At 51.0% G+C, this 15,189-nt stretch overlaps 1 protein-coding gene across 1 annotated transcript in view; it reads left to right on the forward strand.

Annotated features, from left to right (window-relative positions):
* Positions 1 to 15,189, forward strand: part of CDH22 (cadherin 22) — a 135,589-nt gene that overhangs the window by 2,797 nt on the left and 117,603 nt on the right. The gene's annotated exons all lie outside the window — the stretch shown is intronic.

Consider the following 15,189-nt stretch of genomic DNA (forward strand, 5'->3'; position numbering starts at 1 on the left):
TCTCCTCCTGAGTTGGCAAAGTTCGGAGCAGCCAGTTTATTTACCACATGGGCGATAAGTGTCAGCCAATTAAACTTCCTCTCCTCTCTCTCTGTTCTTCCCCCTCCCCTTTTTCTTCCATTAGGAAGCTCCATTCAGAAATACAGCCTCAGGTAGAGAGAGAGAGAGAGAGAATGATTTCTGTTTATATAACTTGGGCAGCAGCTGGTGCTGTTCGGCCTGGGAGGGAGTGGGGGAATAGAAGACCCTAAGGTGGTGTCTGGGCTGAGGCCTCAGGGCTGAGGACTTCCTCATTCCTCCCCATAGCTGAGCCAGGAAGGGTGCTAGGGGCTGGGGACCCGGCAGGGAATCCACCACTATCAGGCTAAGAGGACACCCAGGCTCAGAGAGAAAAGCCTCGTGGTCCCCTCAAGGATGAGCACACCCTCCACCCCGGGTTCCTCAGAGCACCTTTAAGACGGAGCTTTCGATCAAGGCCTCTCCTTCCTAGAACCCTGTGTTTGATTCTGGCCTCTCTAGAGAAAACCTAGATATTTCACCACCAGGACAGGCTCTGACCTCAACTTTTCATCAGGGCAGTGGGCATGATAGGACTGTCTTTCCTCCCATGGAGCAAGACCTAACAAGAAAGTTGTCTGTGGAGTGATGTGAGCTCTGTGGATCTGGCAGGAGGGACATTTCCCCATGTTGTGATGCTGAGTGGCTGCTTGGAAACAGAGGTGCAGGACAGGGAGGCCGGAGGCATGGCTGTTATATGCAGTTGGGCAGGCTGTTGATTGTCCAAGGGCATTTCATGCAGAAGGAGAGCAGGGGCTGAAGTCCATTTTAAGCTCCACTCTCCAAGTCAGGTGTCCCAAAGACAGACTGTGCCTGCCTGGAGGAGGGGGCATCTTTCTCTAGCATGTAAAAAGGCTTCATATACTTACCAGCCATGGGACTATGGGGCTGGCATCACCCCAGAGGGCGATACCTTTCTTTAATTACTCCGAGGTGACCCATCTGCGGGTTAAGGATATGCTCACTGCTCACTCTTTAGCTCAGTTCTCTTACAATGGGCACACACCTTTCCGAATATGTGGGTCTGATTCCAAACACATGAGGTGCAGAGACCTGGAGGAATTCCCTTCTTCCCCCACGCTTCCCTCCGTGCCCCACCAGCAGGCTTCTTCCTGCTGTCACATTGGGATTAGGCTGGGAACTTCTTGCTTTGTCGTCAGACCCACAAGCCTTCAGCCATCCACTTGTTACCAGCTCTTTCCTTTGCATAATATAAATAGCTGATTAAGCGCGTAGGCATTGGAGTCCAACCAGCCTGAGTTTGTGACTTGCTGGCAAGTTACCTCTCTGAGCCTCGGTTTCTTCCTCTGTGAAATGGAGGAAAATGTAATACCTATCTCACTGGGTTGTTGTGAAGATGAAATGTGCATGAGCACATGGTGCTGAGGACGATGCCTGGCACATAGGATGCCCCGTACATAAAGCAGTATTGTTTTCTTTTTTGTGCTTTTTTGTCTCGCTTTAGATGGAGTCTTGCCCTGTGGCTCAGGTTGGAGTGCAGTGGTGCGATCTTGGCTCACTGCAACGTCCGCCTCCCAGGTTCAAGCAATTCTGCCTCAGCCTCCTGAGTAGCTGGGACTACAGGCACATGCCACCAACCCCCAGCTAATTTTTTATATTTTTAGTACAGATGGGGTTTCACCCCATTAGCCAGGATGATCTCAATCTCCTGACCTCATGATCTGCCTGCCTCAACCTCCCAAAGTGCTGGGATTACAGGTGTGAGCCACTGCGCCCAGCCAGCAGTATTGTTATTGTTCATATCCCTCCGTTTGTATTCCTTGGTTCCCAGGGGGTAAAGGCAGCCATTCCTCCCTGTTTGGTTTTGCACATGATCTTGGCTGCCCGCACCCCCGCAGGAGGGGAATTGAGTTAGGACCATTAGGATCTGTCTCTGACATCAGCATCCTTCCTCCTTTGCCTTGTGGAAGGCGGAGTCCCTGCATGCAGCCCAGAGGTGTAGGAACATGTTCTAGATCCCCACAGATACATTTCATCCTAAACTCTACCTTCTCTCCCCTCTCACCTGTCTCGAGATTCCTGCTCCGGCTCAGACCTCATTGGCTCTTGCCTAACTTGTGGCAGCCTCCTCCCTGACCTCCCAGCCTCTGATACCCTCCCGCTGCAACCCCTGCGGCAACCAGAGCGATCTTTCTCTAGCGCAGGTGGGATCATGTCACTGGCTTGATTAAAACCCTTCCATGGCTCCCCATTGCCTACTGAATTAAGTCCAGACTCGGCACCATGACATTCAAGGTCCTTGTAATCCGTCTGCATCCTCCTTTATCTCCCACTGTGCCTCCAATCTGACACTCCTGAATCCAGCCCCACCTGCCTTTCCACCTGAATGCCCTTCCCTGAAGATATTCCAAAGCGTTAAGGACCCAACCCAAACAGCACCTCTTCCTTGCATCACCCATCTGCCTGTCTGACCATCCATTCATTATCCAGTTTAAAATATGTATATTTACATATATACATAAAGCATTTACTATGTGTTAAGCATTGTGCTGCATGGTAGAGACACAGTGGTGAGCAAGCAGCCTGAATCCCAGCCGACAGGAGTCTGGTGGTCCAGGGAGGAAGATGAACAATGCTCCTAACTGTGACAGCCAATGGGTGGGGCAGCAGAGGCTTCTAGGAGGAAGTGATGTTGAGCACACCTGCAGGCTGACTTGAGGTTATCTATGGGATAAAGGCGGATAGGGCGGAACAAGAGCGGGGAGAGCGGCCTCCAGGCCGAGGGGTGAGGAGTATCAAGGCCCCAAATAGAAGGAGAATAGCAGAGGAACTGCAAGTTCAGCTGGCTGAAGTAGAACACACAGAGGTTGGGGTTCAGGGAGTGGGAGTCACAGGAAACCAGGCCAGCAAGGTGGGTAGCAGCCAGGGCCCGTGAGTCTTGAAAGTCACAGAAGGAGCTTGGCCGCCATCCCGAGAGCAGTGGAGAGCCACACAGGTTTTCAGCAGAGGAGTGGTGCGGGGAGATTTGCCGTTAGAAGCCTCATCCTGCTGCTATGTGGGGAAGACCAGGGCCTGGGCTGATGGTGTCTGGGTCTGGGGCATGGTGGGGGCTCATGAGGGTTGTGGGGATGGAATGGACAGAGCTTAGTAACTACGTGGGCAGGGGGGAGAGAAGGAGTTCCCATTCCTGGCTCAGGAGGCTGTGTGGGTCGTGAAGATGCTAAATGAAGAGGAGAAGGGCTTTCGAGAAGAGGTGGGGACCAGCTGTGGACAGGTCCAGGGTGAGATCCTGGTGAGATACACAAATGAGGATGCCTGATGGACGGTCATGCAAAGACATCTAGGCCCACTCGGAGAGTTCTGGGTTGGAAATAGAGTTTTGAGGCCATAAGGAGGAGCTCACCATCCAGGATGAGTCTGTAGAATAGAAAGAGCCTTGAAGAGCTCTCAAGTTTCAGGGACAGGTTCGTCCCCGGAAACCTTCTTGGACCCAGCCAGGCACACGTGACTCCTGTCTATATTTTGGACCTGTGTAGCAATTAGTTTAGTTTTTTTCTCACTGCCTGCCTTGTATCATCTGCAGCACATTAGATCAGTGTTTTTCAACTGGGGGCAATTTTGCCCCCCAGAGGACTCTTGGCAATGTCTCGAGACATTTTTGGCTGTCACAACTGCGTAGAAGGCTGCTGCTGTCATCTGATGGGTAGAGGCCAGGGATGCTGCTAAACCGCCTACAAGGCACAAGACAGTCCCCCCCCCTCACCCCACCCCACCGCAAAGACTCATGTAGCTCAAACTGTTGATAGTGCGGAGGCTGAGAAACCAAGTCCTGGGTGAGAAGATCTCGAAGGCAGGCGCCGCGCGTTTTCATTTTTTCCTCCCTAGGGTCTAGCGTGGCATATGGTGCAAAGCTGCGCTCCATTCACTGAATTCAATTTGGGTGTGAGGAGAGGAGCCCTGAGGCCACACAGCTTTGACGTCTGCAAGGCGAAGGCCCAGCTCTAACCAGGGTTGCCTAGTCCCTCCCCGCAGAGAGCTGGGCCGTCCTAGTACACAAGCTCGTAGAGAGGAGAGAAGGATGGACGGGCTGGTGGGGAGCTCCTGTGCAGGACCCCAGAGGTTGAGGGTACATGGGTACATTGCCGTGTATAGTTCACCAGCCTTGTTCTTTCATTGTCTTGTTAACTTACGTTGCTTCTTTATCACTCAAGTCGATATATATGCACATATATACTTTTTTTTTTGAGATGGAGTTTCACTCTTGTTGCCCAGGCTGGAGTGCAGTGGTGCAATCTCAGCTTACTGCAACTTCTGCCTCCCAGGTTCAGGCAATTCTCCTGCCTCAGCCTCCCAAGTAGCTGGGATTACAGTCACCCGCTACCACGCCCAGCCAATTTTTGTATTTTTAGTAGAAACGGGGTTTCACAATGTTGCCCAGGTTGCTCTTGAATTCCTGACCTCTGGTGATCCACCTGCGTTGGCCTCCCAACACGCTGGGATAACAGGCATGAACCACTTGCCCAGCCTGATTTCATAGATAGATAGATAGATAGATAGACAGACAGATAGACAGACAGATAAACAAAAGGAGAGACATGGCACCTACTGATTAGGTGCACAGGCTCTGGAGCCTGACAGAGCCGAGTTGAAGTCCCCGCTCCACCACTTAATAGCCGAGTGAGCCTCTGTTTCCTCATCTAGAAAATGGTTTTAATAAAACCTACCTCCAAGGACTCTGGAGAAACGAAGTAATACAGACAAAGCCCTTAGCACCGAGCTGGGCTTGTAGGAAGTATTTAATACAGAGTGACTCTATATGTGTGTGCGTGCGTGTGTAAATTTATATATATATGTATATATGTATGTATCTTTTTATATATGAAAGCATTTTTAATTAGCCATAATTTTACCACCACTTGGCTACCATTTCAGTGCATATCCTTCTTGACATATATAGGTTTTTAAAAAAATAAAAACGGCATCTTGCTTTATACATATGCCTCTGTAACCTGCTTTTTTTCACCCCATAATATATTGTGAATGTCTTGCCATTTCGATAAATCTACATCTACATCATCATTTTTTAAGAGTTGCATGGTTCTCCATTGTGTGGCTGGCCCATAATTCATTTAACCAGCCCCCACTGTTGGACATTTGGGTTGCTTCCAATCCTTCGCTATTACAAACAATTCTGCCATGAACATCCTTGTACACACATCTTCACGCTCTTGTCCGATGATTTCTTCAGGGACCACTTGGACGTTTTTGGCAGGAGGCATGTGGCCCTGACCAGATTCCTCAAGTAGAAGCCCTTGGGCCCAGCGAAGAGGGGGCTGGGGGGTCCCTGAGGAAGGGAAGGATGCTGAATGGCAGAAAACTGTTTTGGCTTCTGGAAAGTAGGTCCAGATGTTAACACCACGGACCCCTCTGCGAGTGAACAAAGCAGAAGTTGCCGCCTGTCTTCTTTGTTGTCATCATGGTGCTCGCAGAGTAGGGGAGGGGAGGTGGAGAGTGTGTGTGTGTGTGTGTGTGTGTGTGTGTGTGTGTGTGTGTGTGTGTCTGTGTGTGATGGGCAGAATGACAGGCACCAGGCAGGTGAGGGACACAAGGTGGATGGACCCAGGCAGGCTGATGGATGGGTAGCAGAAGCAGGTGGATCCAGGTCAGCAGGCAGACAAGATGATGGGCAGGTGATGAGCCAGACAGACTCAGGTGACCAGACATAGGACTGTGGTCTCACAGCGGGGCCCACAGGCACCAGAGGCTGAAATTGTGTATTCAGGGACAACAGAGAGTTCCCAGGACAGGCAGCCCAGCTCCCAGGCCAGGAGGCTGCCAAGGAGTGTATCCAAGTGGCTGTTTAGGGTTATGCATTTTTGAGTTGAAAGGGCCTTGAGGGATGGACAAGTCCAAGCCCATGATACAGAAGGGAAACTGAGGCCCAGGAAGAGGCTGGAACTTGCCCAGGGCCCACGGTGTCTCACAGCAGACTGAGTCCTTTGCCCCTAATTGAGTCTATTTCAATGTTCATTTATTCAAATGGCTTAAAGGGAAGGGAGATGGGTTGGCAGAGTGGGAGGGGGGCTGGGAGGTCAGAATGAACCTTGTCATGAATTTTCTGTCCACTCCACTCCCACAGTGCTATTTATGCCACACTACTGTGTGCTGTTGAGAGAACTGCCCGGGAGCCAGACTGCCAGGGTTCCCGTCTTTCCTCTGCCACTTACTAGCTGAGTTGCCTCCTGCCTCAGTTTCCCCATCTGTACCTACTTCATAGGATTATTGAGAAGGTGAAATGACTTCTTAGAAGGCACTTAGAACAGAGCACTTAGACCCATATTCAGTGCTCTATAAGCCCTAGCTACTAATACTATGCTATTTTGCCCTTATTTTTTTCCCTCGAATTCTGTATGTTTGTATGCACCTGCATGCTCGCACACACATGACTATATGAGCAGGCTGTGTACCTTGGAAGGCAAAGACTGTGGCTTTCCTGTGTCCCAGCCCTCCCACCAGAGGACCCTATTAGCCAGTTGGGCACATAGTTGGTGCTCCATAAATGCTCTTGAAGAAGTGGCAAGTTTGACTCCATCTGCTGAGTGCACCGGGGTCGGCTTCATGGGGGAGGCAGCATTTGAGCTGTGTGTTGAAGCTAGGATGGCACTGCTGCAGGCAGAGGTGACGGGTTGGGCGGGAGCTTTCCAGCAGGTGGGAAGAGCATGAGCAAAGAGGAGGAGCTTGGAGAAGGCTTGGGTCCCAGCTGGTTGCCCCATTGACCAGGGCACAGAGGACATAGAGGGGAGGAAAGACAGAGAGGACCAGAAAGGGAACGTGTGGCTGAATTCAGATGCATGGAGCTCCAGGCTGAGGAATGTGGGCGATAGGGAGCTATTGAAGGTTGCTGGCTGGAATCAAGCTGTAGAAAGATCTTGCTGCTGGCGGTGTTTTAGACTGGACTTGAAGGAAAGAGAAAGGAGGTGGCAGACAGGAGCAGATGAAATTGTCCATAGGTAAGTGGGGTAGGGGCTTAATGAAGTTGTAGAGAACAGTGGCTAGTGGGCAAAGGCCCCAAGGAAAAGGATCAGCAGGACTCAGAGCTGCTTGGTTGTGGGAGATAAGGGTGAGGGAGGAATGAAATATGACAAAGTCTCAAGCCTGGTGTCTGGGATAACTGGGGTCCATTAACCAAATTAGGGGAGCCTATACTTGGGAGATATAGGGGAAAATTGAGATGCCAGCTGAGATTATTCATCCAGCCAGCATCCCATCTAAGCCAGCCATCCATTTACTCATCCATCCACCCACCCATCCATCCATCCATCCACCCATTCATCAATCCATCCACTTATTCAATCCATCATCCTCTGGCCCACCCACCTGCATTTAAACATCCATCTGCCTGCAGTTCACCCCTCACCCACCTCCACCCATCTCTCCACCCACCCGTCATCCACCTGCACGTGTATCACCACCTTTCTTTCCATCTTCTTACTGCCCATCTCCCCACCCTCATTCACCCCTGAAATCTACCAACTTCTCCATCCATCCAAAATACATTTCTTGTGGGCCTACTAAGTGCCAGGCTCTGGTAAAAACACAGCAGCATTTGAAGATACCTGATACTGAAGATCATGATTAGAAAAGCCAACGAAAAGGAGCAGAGTGATTTTACCTGGAAGACAGAAATTTGAGAGGAGACTTTATGTATCCACAGCGATGAAGAATGAAATGAACAGTGGCCTGTAGATCAGCCTTCTTCTATTTCCAGAACAGAAGAGAGGAAATTGGCTGCACTTGCAGCTAGATGGATTGAGGTTGGCTGTGAGGGAGGACTACCTTATTGATCGTTACAGGTGTCTGAAGTACCAACCTGATAATGCATTTGAGCTATAGGAGGATATCAAAATCTATAGGGGTGACTTTGAGGAAATGGGTGCAGAGTGGGGCATTTGTGGAGGGGTTAGTAGAGAGGGGGTCTCGGTCTGGCCTTGAGGAGAGGTGGGTAGGGGAGTGGTGGAGCAGAGGACCAAGGTGGGGGACCCTCAGGGGAATAGGGCTGTGTAAGCCAAGGAGACAAGCCTGTGGCTAGGATGGGCCAGCTGAGGTAGGGCAACTGGGTAGTGGGTTGGGGAGGAGATGGCTACATTTAATTCCCAAACAACCTTAGAGGAAGGGCTACCCCATATTCTCACTGCCCCTGTCCCTTCATAAGCCACCATTTCTCTCCAAGCCCCCATCCTCTTGCACAGCCCTGAACCCCTCCCAGAGCCTCTGTCCCCCAAGGGTTAGTCCCCATCCCCTCATTGAGCCCATGCTCTTTTCTGAGCCTTTGTGCTCACAAATCCCAGCCCTGCAGCCAACCCCCTGGCCAGATCCCCACCTCCCACCGGAGGCCTGGTCCTCTTACAGGATAGAGACCCCATTCCCCAGTATCTCCACAGATCTGTACCCTCTGTGAAAGCCCTAACCCTCCACGGAGCCCCCACCCATCCTGGAGCCCCAGGCCCTCCCTGAGCACCTCCTCTCACTTAGCTCCTGGTCACCTTCTGGCATGCCTGTCCCTTCCAGAGCCCCTGTTCTCTCACAGAATTTCTGGCCCCCCCAAAACTAAACATTCATCTCCTCTCTGAGTCTACATTCCCTCAAGGAGCCCTCATCCCTACTCACAGAGCCCTGGCCTCCTCACTCAGCCCCTGCCCCTCCTGGAGCCCTCAAGCAGCCCCTGGCCTTCTCCCAGAGCCCTCATGCCACCCTCTGTCCTGGGGTACCAGCCCTCGAGGTCTGTAAAGCACCATTCAGCCAGCAGTGGGTGGCCCCAGCTTAAAGTCATTCCCAGGTCTCTGCAACAACTCAGCCAGCTTCTGGCTGGGAAAGAAACCCCTGAATTTGGGACCATTAGCCTGCCCAGTACCGTGGGGGGATTTTGGGACAGAGGGACTTGTAAGTCCCCAAGTGGATTGAGCTGGGGGTGGAGACCTGCAGCTTTGGCAGCTCCGTTAGGCTTGGCTCATGGGCTGGGAGAAGCTGGAGACTCTTGGCTGCTTCTGGTTAGAAAAACAATCACAAATTAGAGAAAATTCTTTGGGAAATTGCTCTGCTGCACGAGAGGGAGTTCGCCTCAGGAGGGAGAGAAGGGGGCTCCTAAGACAGCAACGGCTCCCTGTGGCCTCGCCTGTCAGCACCAAACCATCTGCTTGGCGTTCAAAGCCCCATCTCATTATCTGACATGGTCACCTGATGAGCCCAGACACAAGACACACACTTGCTAGGCCATTGCTCCAGGACTCACTCCCACCTCTGCTCACCTGGGCTGAGCCCTTCCCTCCGATCCATCTCAGCACCCCTTTCAGCCCTTTGAGAACCATTGTTACCTGTCTTGCCTCTCTAACTGGTCCTTTGAGGACAGGACTCATGTCTTTTGCTAATGGCAGTCACAGACAGACAGATCTGGGCACCAATCCTTATTGGATCCATTCTGGTTAGATGGCCTTGGGCAAGTCTGTTCGACTTTCTGAGCCTCTGTTTACTCATCTGTAAAATGAGGAGTGTAAGGCCTCCCTTGCTGGAATGAATAAGATAATGGGCACATAGAGTCCTCATAGTAGGTACCACATTAATGAAGATACCCCTCCCTGCCTTACAGCCAGATCAGAACTTTGGGCTGTGAGAACAAGCATTGATCTACAGACATCCACTTATCGACGATGTCCCCAGATACCTCCCCTCTTTGTGTCTGTCTGCCACTCCCCTACTGTGAAGATACAAAAAGAGGGCACAGGAGTTTCAGGACAAGCACTTGGGAGGCTCCTGATATAAAAAGATGCGGCAACAGTCCGGGCACAGGGCTCACACCTGTGATCCCAGCACTTTGAGAGGCCGGGGTAGGAGGATCACTTGAGACCAGGAGTTTGAGACCAGCCTGGGCAACATAACAAGACCCCCATCTCTACAAAAATTAGAAAATTAGCCAAGTGTGGTGGCACACACCTGTATTCCCAGCTACACCAGAGGCTGAGATGGGAAGATTGCTTCAATCCAGGAGTTTGAAGCTGCAGTGAACTATGATCACGCCACTGCACTCCAGCCTGGGTGACAGAGTGAGACCTTGCTTCTAAAAATAAATAGATAAGGCAACAAAAGTTGAATGTTATGAGTCTTTTGACTATCAGGCAAGACTCAAGGTAGGTCAGCATCCATCAGGAGGAATGAGGACGGCAGCCCAGAGCTTGGATTCGGGAAGCGGGACTGCTTGGGTTCTGCTCCCTGAGCCGCCCCTTCCTAGCTGCCTGTCTTTACCCAAGTTACTTAACCACCTCTGTTTCCCCATCTGTCAAGTGGAGATGATAATCACAGTACCTTCGTCACAGGGGTTGTAGTGAGAATGAAACAAGCTAATGTTTGTAGTCTTAGAACAGTGCCCAGCACTTGTAAGCCCTACGTAAGGGTTTCTTTTAAAGTAAATGTGATGAAGGATTTGGGGACACAGGAGTGGACAGCAGGGAGCTCAGGCCGGGTAGGAAACGGGCTTTCAGAAGGGTGCTTTTGCAGAGCTAGAGTCCACCCAGCTTCCTGTCAAATTGGCTTCTTTCTGAATAGGGAAATCACAGGATATTCTCAAAGCAAAAACACTTCTTTCTGGAGACCACTGGGGTGCCTTGTTTGTAGAAGCCTGGGCCAAAGGATGTGTCATAGAGGTGGCCTCTGCGGAGGGCAGCAGGGAAAGACGTCCAGGGCTTTCAGAGACATCCCAGAACCTCCCAGGTCTCACCTGCCAGTGAGAGGCTCCTAGCATGCCTGTTCTCTTCCTGGCAGTGAAAGACAAGGCCAGTGTATGCCCTTCGTGGACAAGGTCTTCGAGAATTCCCTCCCACCAGACTGTGGGCATGGAGTGAAGGATGTGAAGGGGAAATCCCTCCCCAGCCACAGGCAGCTCTGGAACAAGCCCTGTTACTGTCTCCTGGGTGCCAGGCCTGTGCTGGGCACCAGGAAGGTGCAGTGGGTCAGATATGTTCTTGCCTTTGAAGAATTTGGGAAGAACATCCAATGCTAGGAATCCCACTTTTCCTTGTGCCTCAGTTTCCTCATTGCCCCTTTCCTTCCTTGCCCCTTTCCTTCCTTCTTTCTCCCAAGCCCCCACCCACCAACCCACCCCAGCAGAGGATGGGAGGAGCCCTGTGGAGGAGGGAGAGTTTGTACAAACTGGGGCACAGCTGGAACTTCTGATTGGCTGGTCAGGGCCATTCTTTTCCCTGGTTGCCATAGCAGCCATTTCCCGGGGTTGTCAGTGATGAAACTCATAACATTGTTTTCAAATAATCCGTGTAATTGAAATAACAATTGAGCTGTTAACTTGTCTCTCACACCCCAGCTAGGACAGATTTTCCTCTTTCCACACCCTCCTACCCTCCCCGGGAAGCTCTGGTCTGTCCCCATCTCCTGTCTGAGGCTCCAGCCCCTTCCTTGAGGTGGGAGGAAGAAAGAAGAGGTTGTATGACTTCCCAGCATCATTACAGAATCCTGGAAACTCAGGACTCCACAGCTGAACCAGAACTTAGAGAACAGAACCCACTTCTTTTGCAACCAGAGACTCAAGGAAGGGAAGGGGCTTAACTAGGGACCCACCGGCTGGACACAGCTGAACAAGGACATCCAGTACTGCCTTTTGGTGAAAGCTGAAGCTGATGTGCTGTGCTGAGGGTCAATACACTAACCATAAAGCTGCCCCCTTTTAAGGATTGCTTTTGTATGCATATCTACCTACCCCACCCCCATTTTACAAGTGAACAAACTAAGGCTCAATAACTTAAACATAAGTGGGGTTTTTTTGAGACACAGTCTCGCTCTGTCACCCAGGCTGGAGTGCAATGGGGTGATCTCGGTTCACTGCAACCTCTGCCTCCGAAAGCGAGCCTCATGCCTCAGCCTCCTGAGTAGCTGGACTTACAGGCATGCACCACCATGCCCAGCTAATTTTTGTATTTTTAGTAGAGACGGGGTTTCAGCATGTTGGTCAGGCTTGTCATGAACTCCTGACCTCGTGATCCACCCACCTTGGCCTCCCAAAGCGCTGGGATTACAGGCATGAGCCACCACACCGGGCCCCTGTGTTTTTACAACTTCTCAGAAAATACCTGTTGAATGGATGGATCTCAAAGAATACAGACCACCTCCCTCCTCCCCACCCCCAAAACCAGGAACTGAGATCTGGTTTCTTTAGTCAGAGGACTTTGTGAAAGAGAGGGTCAAAGACACTTTGGGGACATGTGGCTCAGAGGAAGAGAAGGATGGATTTCTCAAGGGACTATGAGCAGGAGGGAATTCCAGAGTGCTCCCCCTACCCCCAGCCACCCCTAGCTTGAGTCAGAGACTGCACATTCAGAAACATAAACATGAAAAACATAGGCTCCCTGCCTGATCCTCAGAAAGGCCTGGGATGGATTGAAAAATGGAAGAAGCAAGGCCTCTTCTACAAGCACATGTCTCCATGCACACACGGAGATGCAGGTCTGCACAGACAAGCTCCCTGTAGCGGCAGCTTCACAGAGGATAAAGCATTTTATATGAAGTGTCTGGTTGCCGCTGTCCAAGGTACTCTCTGAGTCCGCTGATTGCGTGGGTGGCTGAGGCGACAGGCCATTGCTGGGACTGGGGACGGGGGCAGTCTTCAGATGACAGCAAGAGGTTGGCCTCCCTCCCTGGATTCCAGAGGGTTGTAACCACTAAGGGGTCTTGGCAGTCTCCTCCCCCCTTTATTCATTCTTACTTACTCAGCATGTATTGAGCACCTACTTTGTGCCAGGCACTGTGTTGGCCACAAAAATATTAGGATTAGGAAGACCCAGGATCTATCTTCAAGGACTCCTTTGGTCTGTGGGGAAGATGCGCGCCCGCGCACACACACACACACCAGTGGCTGGTGCTCTTCTAGAAGCATCAGAACAGAACAAAAGAGGGAGTGATTAACTCTGCCTGCAGGAATCAGAAAGACCCCCTGGAGCAAATGACTTGGGCTCAGTCTTTAAAAGATGAATAGTTCTCCAGGTGGATAATGGGCAAGAGAGCACTTCAGAGAGGCAACATGAACCGAGGCAGGGAAGAATTCACAGTTTAGGTCATAATGAGAAGTTCTGTGTGACTGAAGTGTTGGCTGCTTGAAGGCGAGTGGCGGATTGAGGAGAGTGGGTTCGGGAGAGGGGCAGTGACTTGTCCAAGGTGCCACTTCGAGTTGCAGGCACAGCCAGGACTAAGATACCAGATACCCTACTTTGTCAGAAAATCAGAATATCAGAACTAGTTGGATGTTTGCAATTTTCTAATCCAAACTGCCCATTTTTCAGATGGGGAAACAGAGGGTGAAAGATGTTCAGTGTTGTGCCTCAGGGGTACGGATGTAGCAGAGCTGGGATTTGAAATCCAGTCTGTTTGACATCAAAGCTACAGTTGTTTTCCTGGTGCCACAGCTGGAAGCAGAGAGAGCCCCACCTTAGCTCAGCTGAAGAGCAGAGGGCTCTGGCAAGGACAGGCTGCTCATGGAACCTGTGCATTTGCTGGGGCAGGCAGCCAGCTCCTGCCACATTGTTGGCACTCAGCACTCACCCTGGGGGAGAAAGACTCCAGTGAGAAAGCTCAACAGCCATGCCTTCCCCTTGGCTGGAGTGACCTGAGTCCTACCACTGACTCTCTGAGTGACCTTGGGTAAGGTGTGACGCTCTCTGGTCCTTTCTTCCATGATTCGATATGTCATAGGAGGATCCTCCTTCGCTTACTGTCTGGACAGTCCTTCTCTATTGGGATGGGAGGGCAGTTGATTTTGACCTCCAGGGAACATTGGACATTGTCTAGACAGCAATTCTGGTTGTCAGAACTGGGCATAAAGAGTGCTACTGGTATTCAATGGGTAGAGGCCAGGGATATGGCTAGACATCCTACCCTGCAAACGAGAGCCCCCACCATCAAAGGGTTATCCAACTAAAATGTCACTGGTGCTGAGGTTGAGAAACTCTGAAGTCTGAGGCCATTTGTGAAGATCAGATATGGCCACAAGAGTGGTCACATGGGGCTGTGCAGAGGTGCCCCCCAGGCTGCAATGCAGAGAAGCAGAAGCAGCCTCGCTGTCAGGCAGACCTGGCTGTGTTGAGAGGTGCTTCACCTCTCTGTGCCTTGGTTACTTCATCAGTGCAGCAGGGGCAGCAACAAGAGCACCTGTCTCGGGAGACCATCAAGAGGGTGTGATGAGATCATGAATGGCGATGGTAGAGGAAGTAAATGGAAAGCAGAAGCCTGGAGCCAGCTCTGGAGCTAGCAGGGCCGCTCAGGGCTATGGGATCTTAGGCAACTTACCTAACCCCTCTGCCTCCATTTCCAATCTGTAAAATGAAGATTATAGTAGTGCTTACCACACAGGCTTGATGGAGGATTAAAAATGAGGATTAAAACATCTGTTATTAAAAATAACAGATGTAAAACATTTAGAGAGTGGCACAGAGTAAGTGTGATGCAAGCGTTAGCTATTATTATTTGTTTTTTGTTTTATGTATGTATTTACTTATTTTTAGATGAAACCTTGCTCTGTCTCCCAGGCTGGAGTGCAGAGGCACAATCTCGGCTCACTGCAACCTCCATCTCCCAGGTTCAAGTGATTCTCCTACCTCAGCTTCCCAAGTAGCTGGGATTACAGGTACACGCCACCATACCCAGCTAATTTTCATATTTTTAGTAGAGACATGGCTTCACCATGTTGGCCAGACTGGTCTTGAACTCCTGACCTCAGGTGATCCACCTGCCTCTCCTCCCACAGTGCCTGGGTTACAGGAGTGAGCCACCTGCCCAGCCAGCTATCATTATTTGAATTCTGTCTTGAACAAGGCAATGACATATGTTGCAGAGGGTGCATCAGACACCAGTCCCTCCAGATGCCAACTCTCTGCAGCTCTCTGACTATCTGTGCCACACCCTCAGCCTTCCTCCCTAACACACCCCGCAGAGACCCTGCTCAGGCTCTCTGCAACTCTGCAAGCCTGTTAGTCAGTCTCTCTCTCTTTCTTCTTCTTCTTCTTCTTCTTCTTCTTCTTCTTCTTCTTCTTCTTCTTCTTCTTCTTCTTCCTCTTCTCCTCTCTCTCTCTCTCTCTCTCTCTCTCTCTCTCTCTCTCTCTCACCAGCTCCCACCCTGCT

This window comes from Sapajus apella, unplaced genomic scaffold (assembly GCF_009761245.1).
Source record: "Sapajus apella isolate SASKATOON/1434 unplaced genomic scaffold, GSC_monkey_1.0 scaffold137, whole genome shotgun sequence".
Classification (NCBI taxonomy): Eukaryota; Metazoa; Chordata; class Mammalia; order Primates; family Cebidae; genus Sapajus; species Sapajus apella.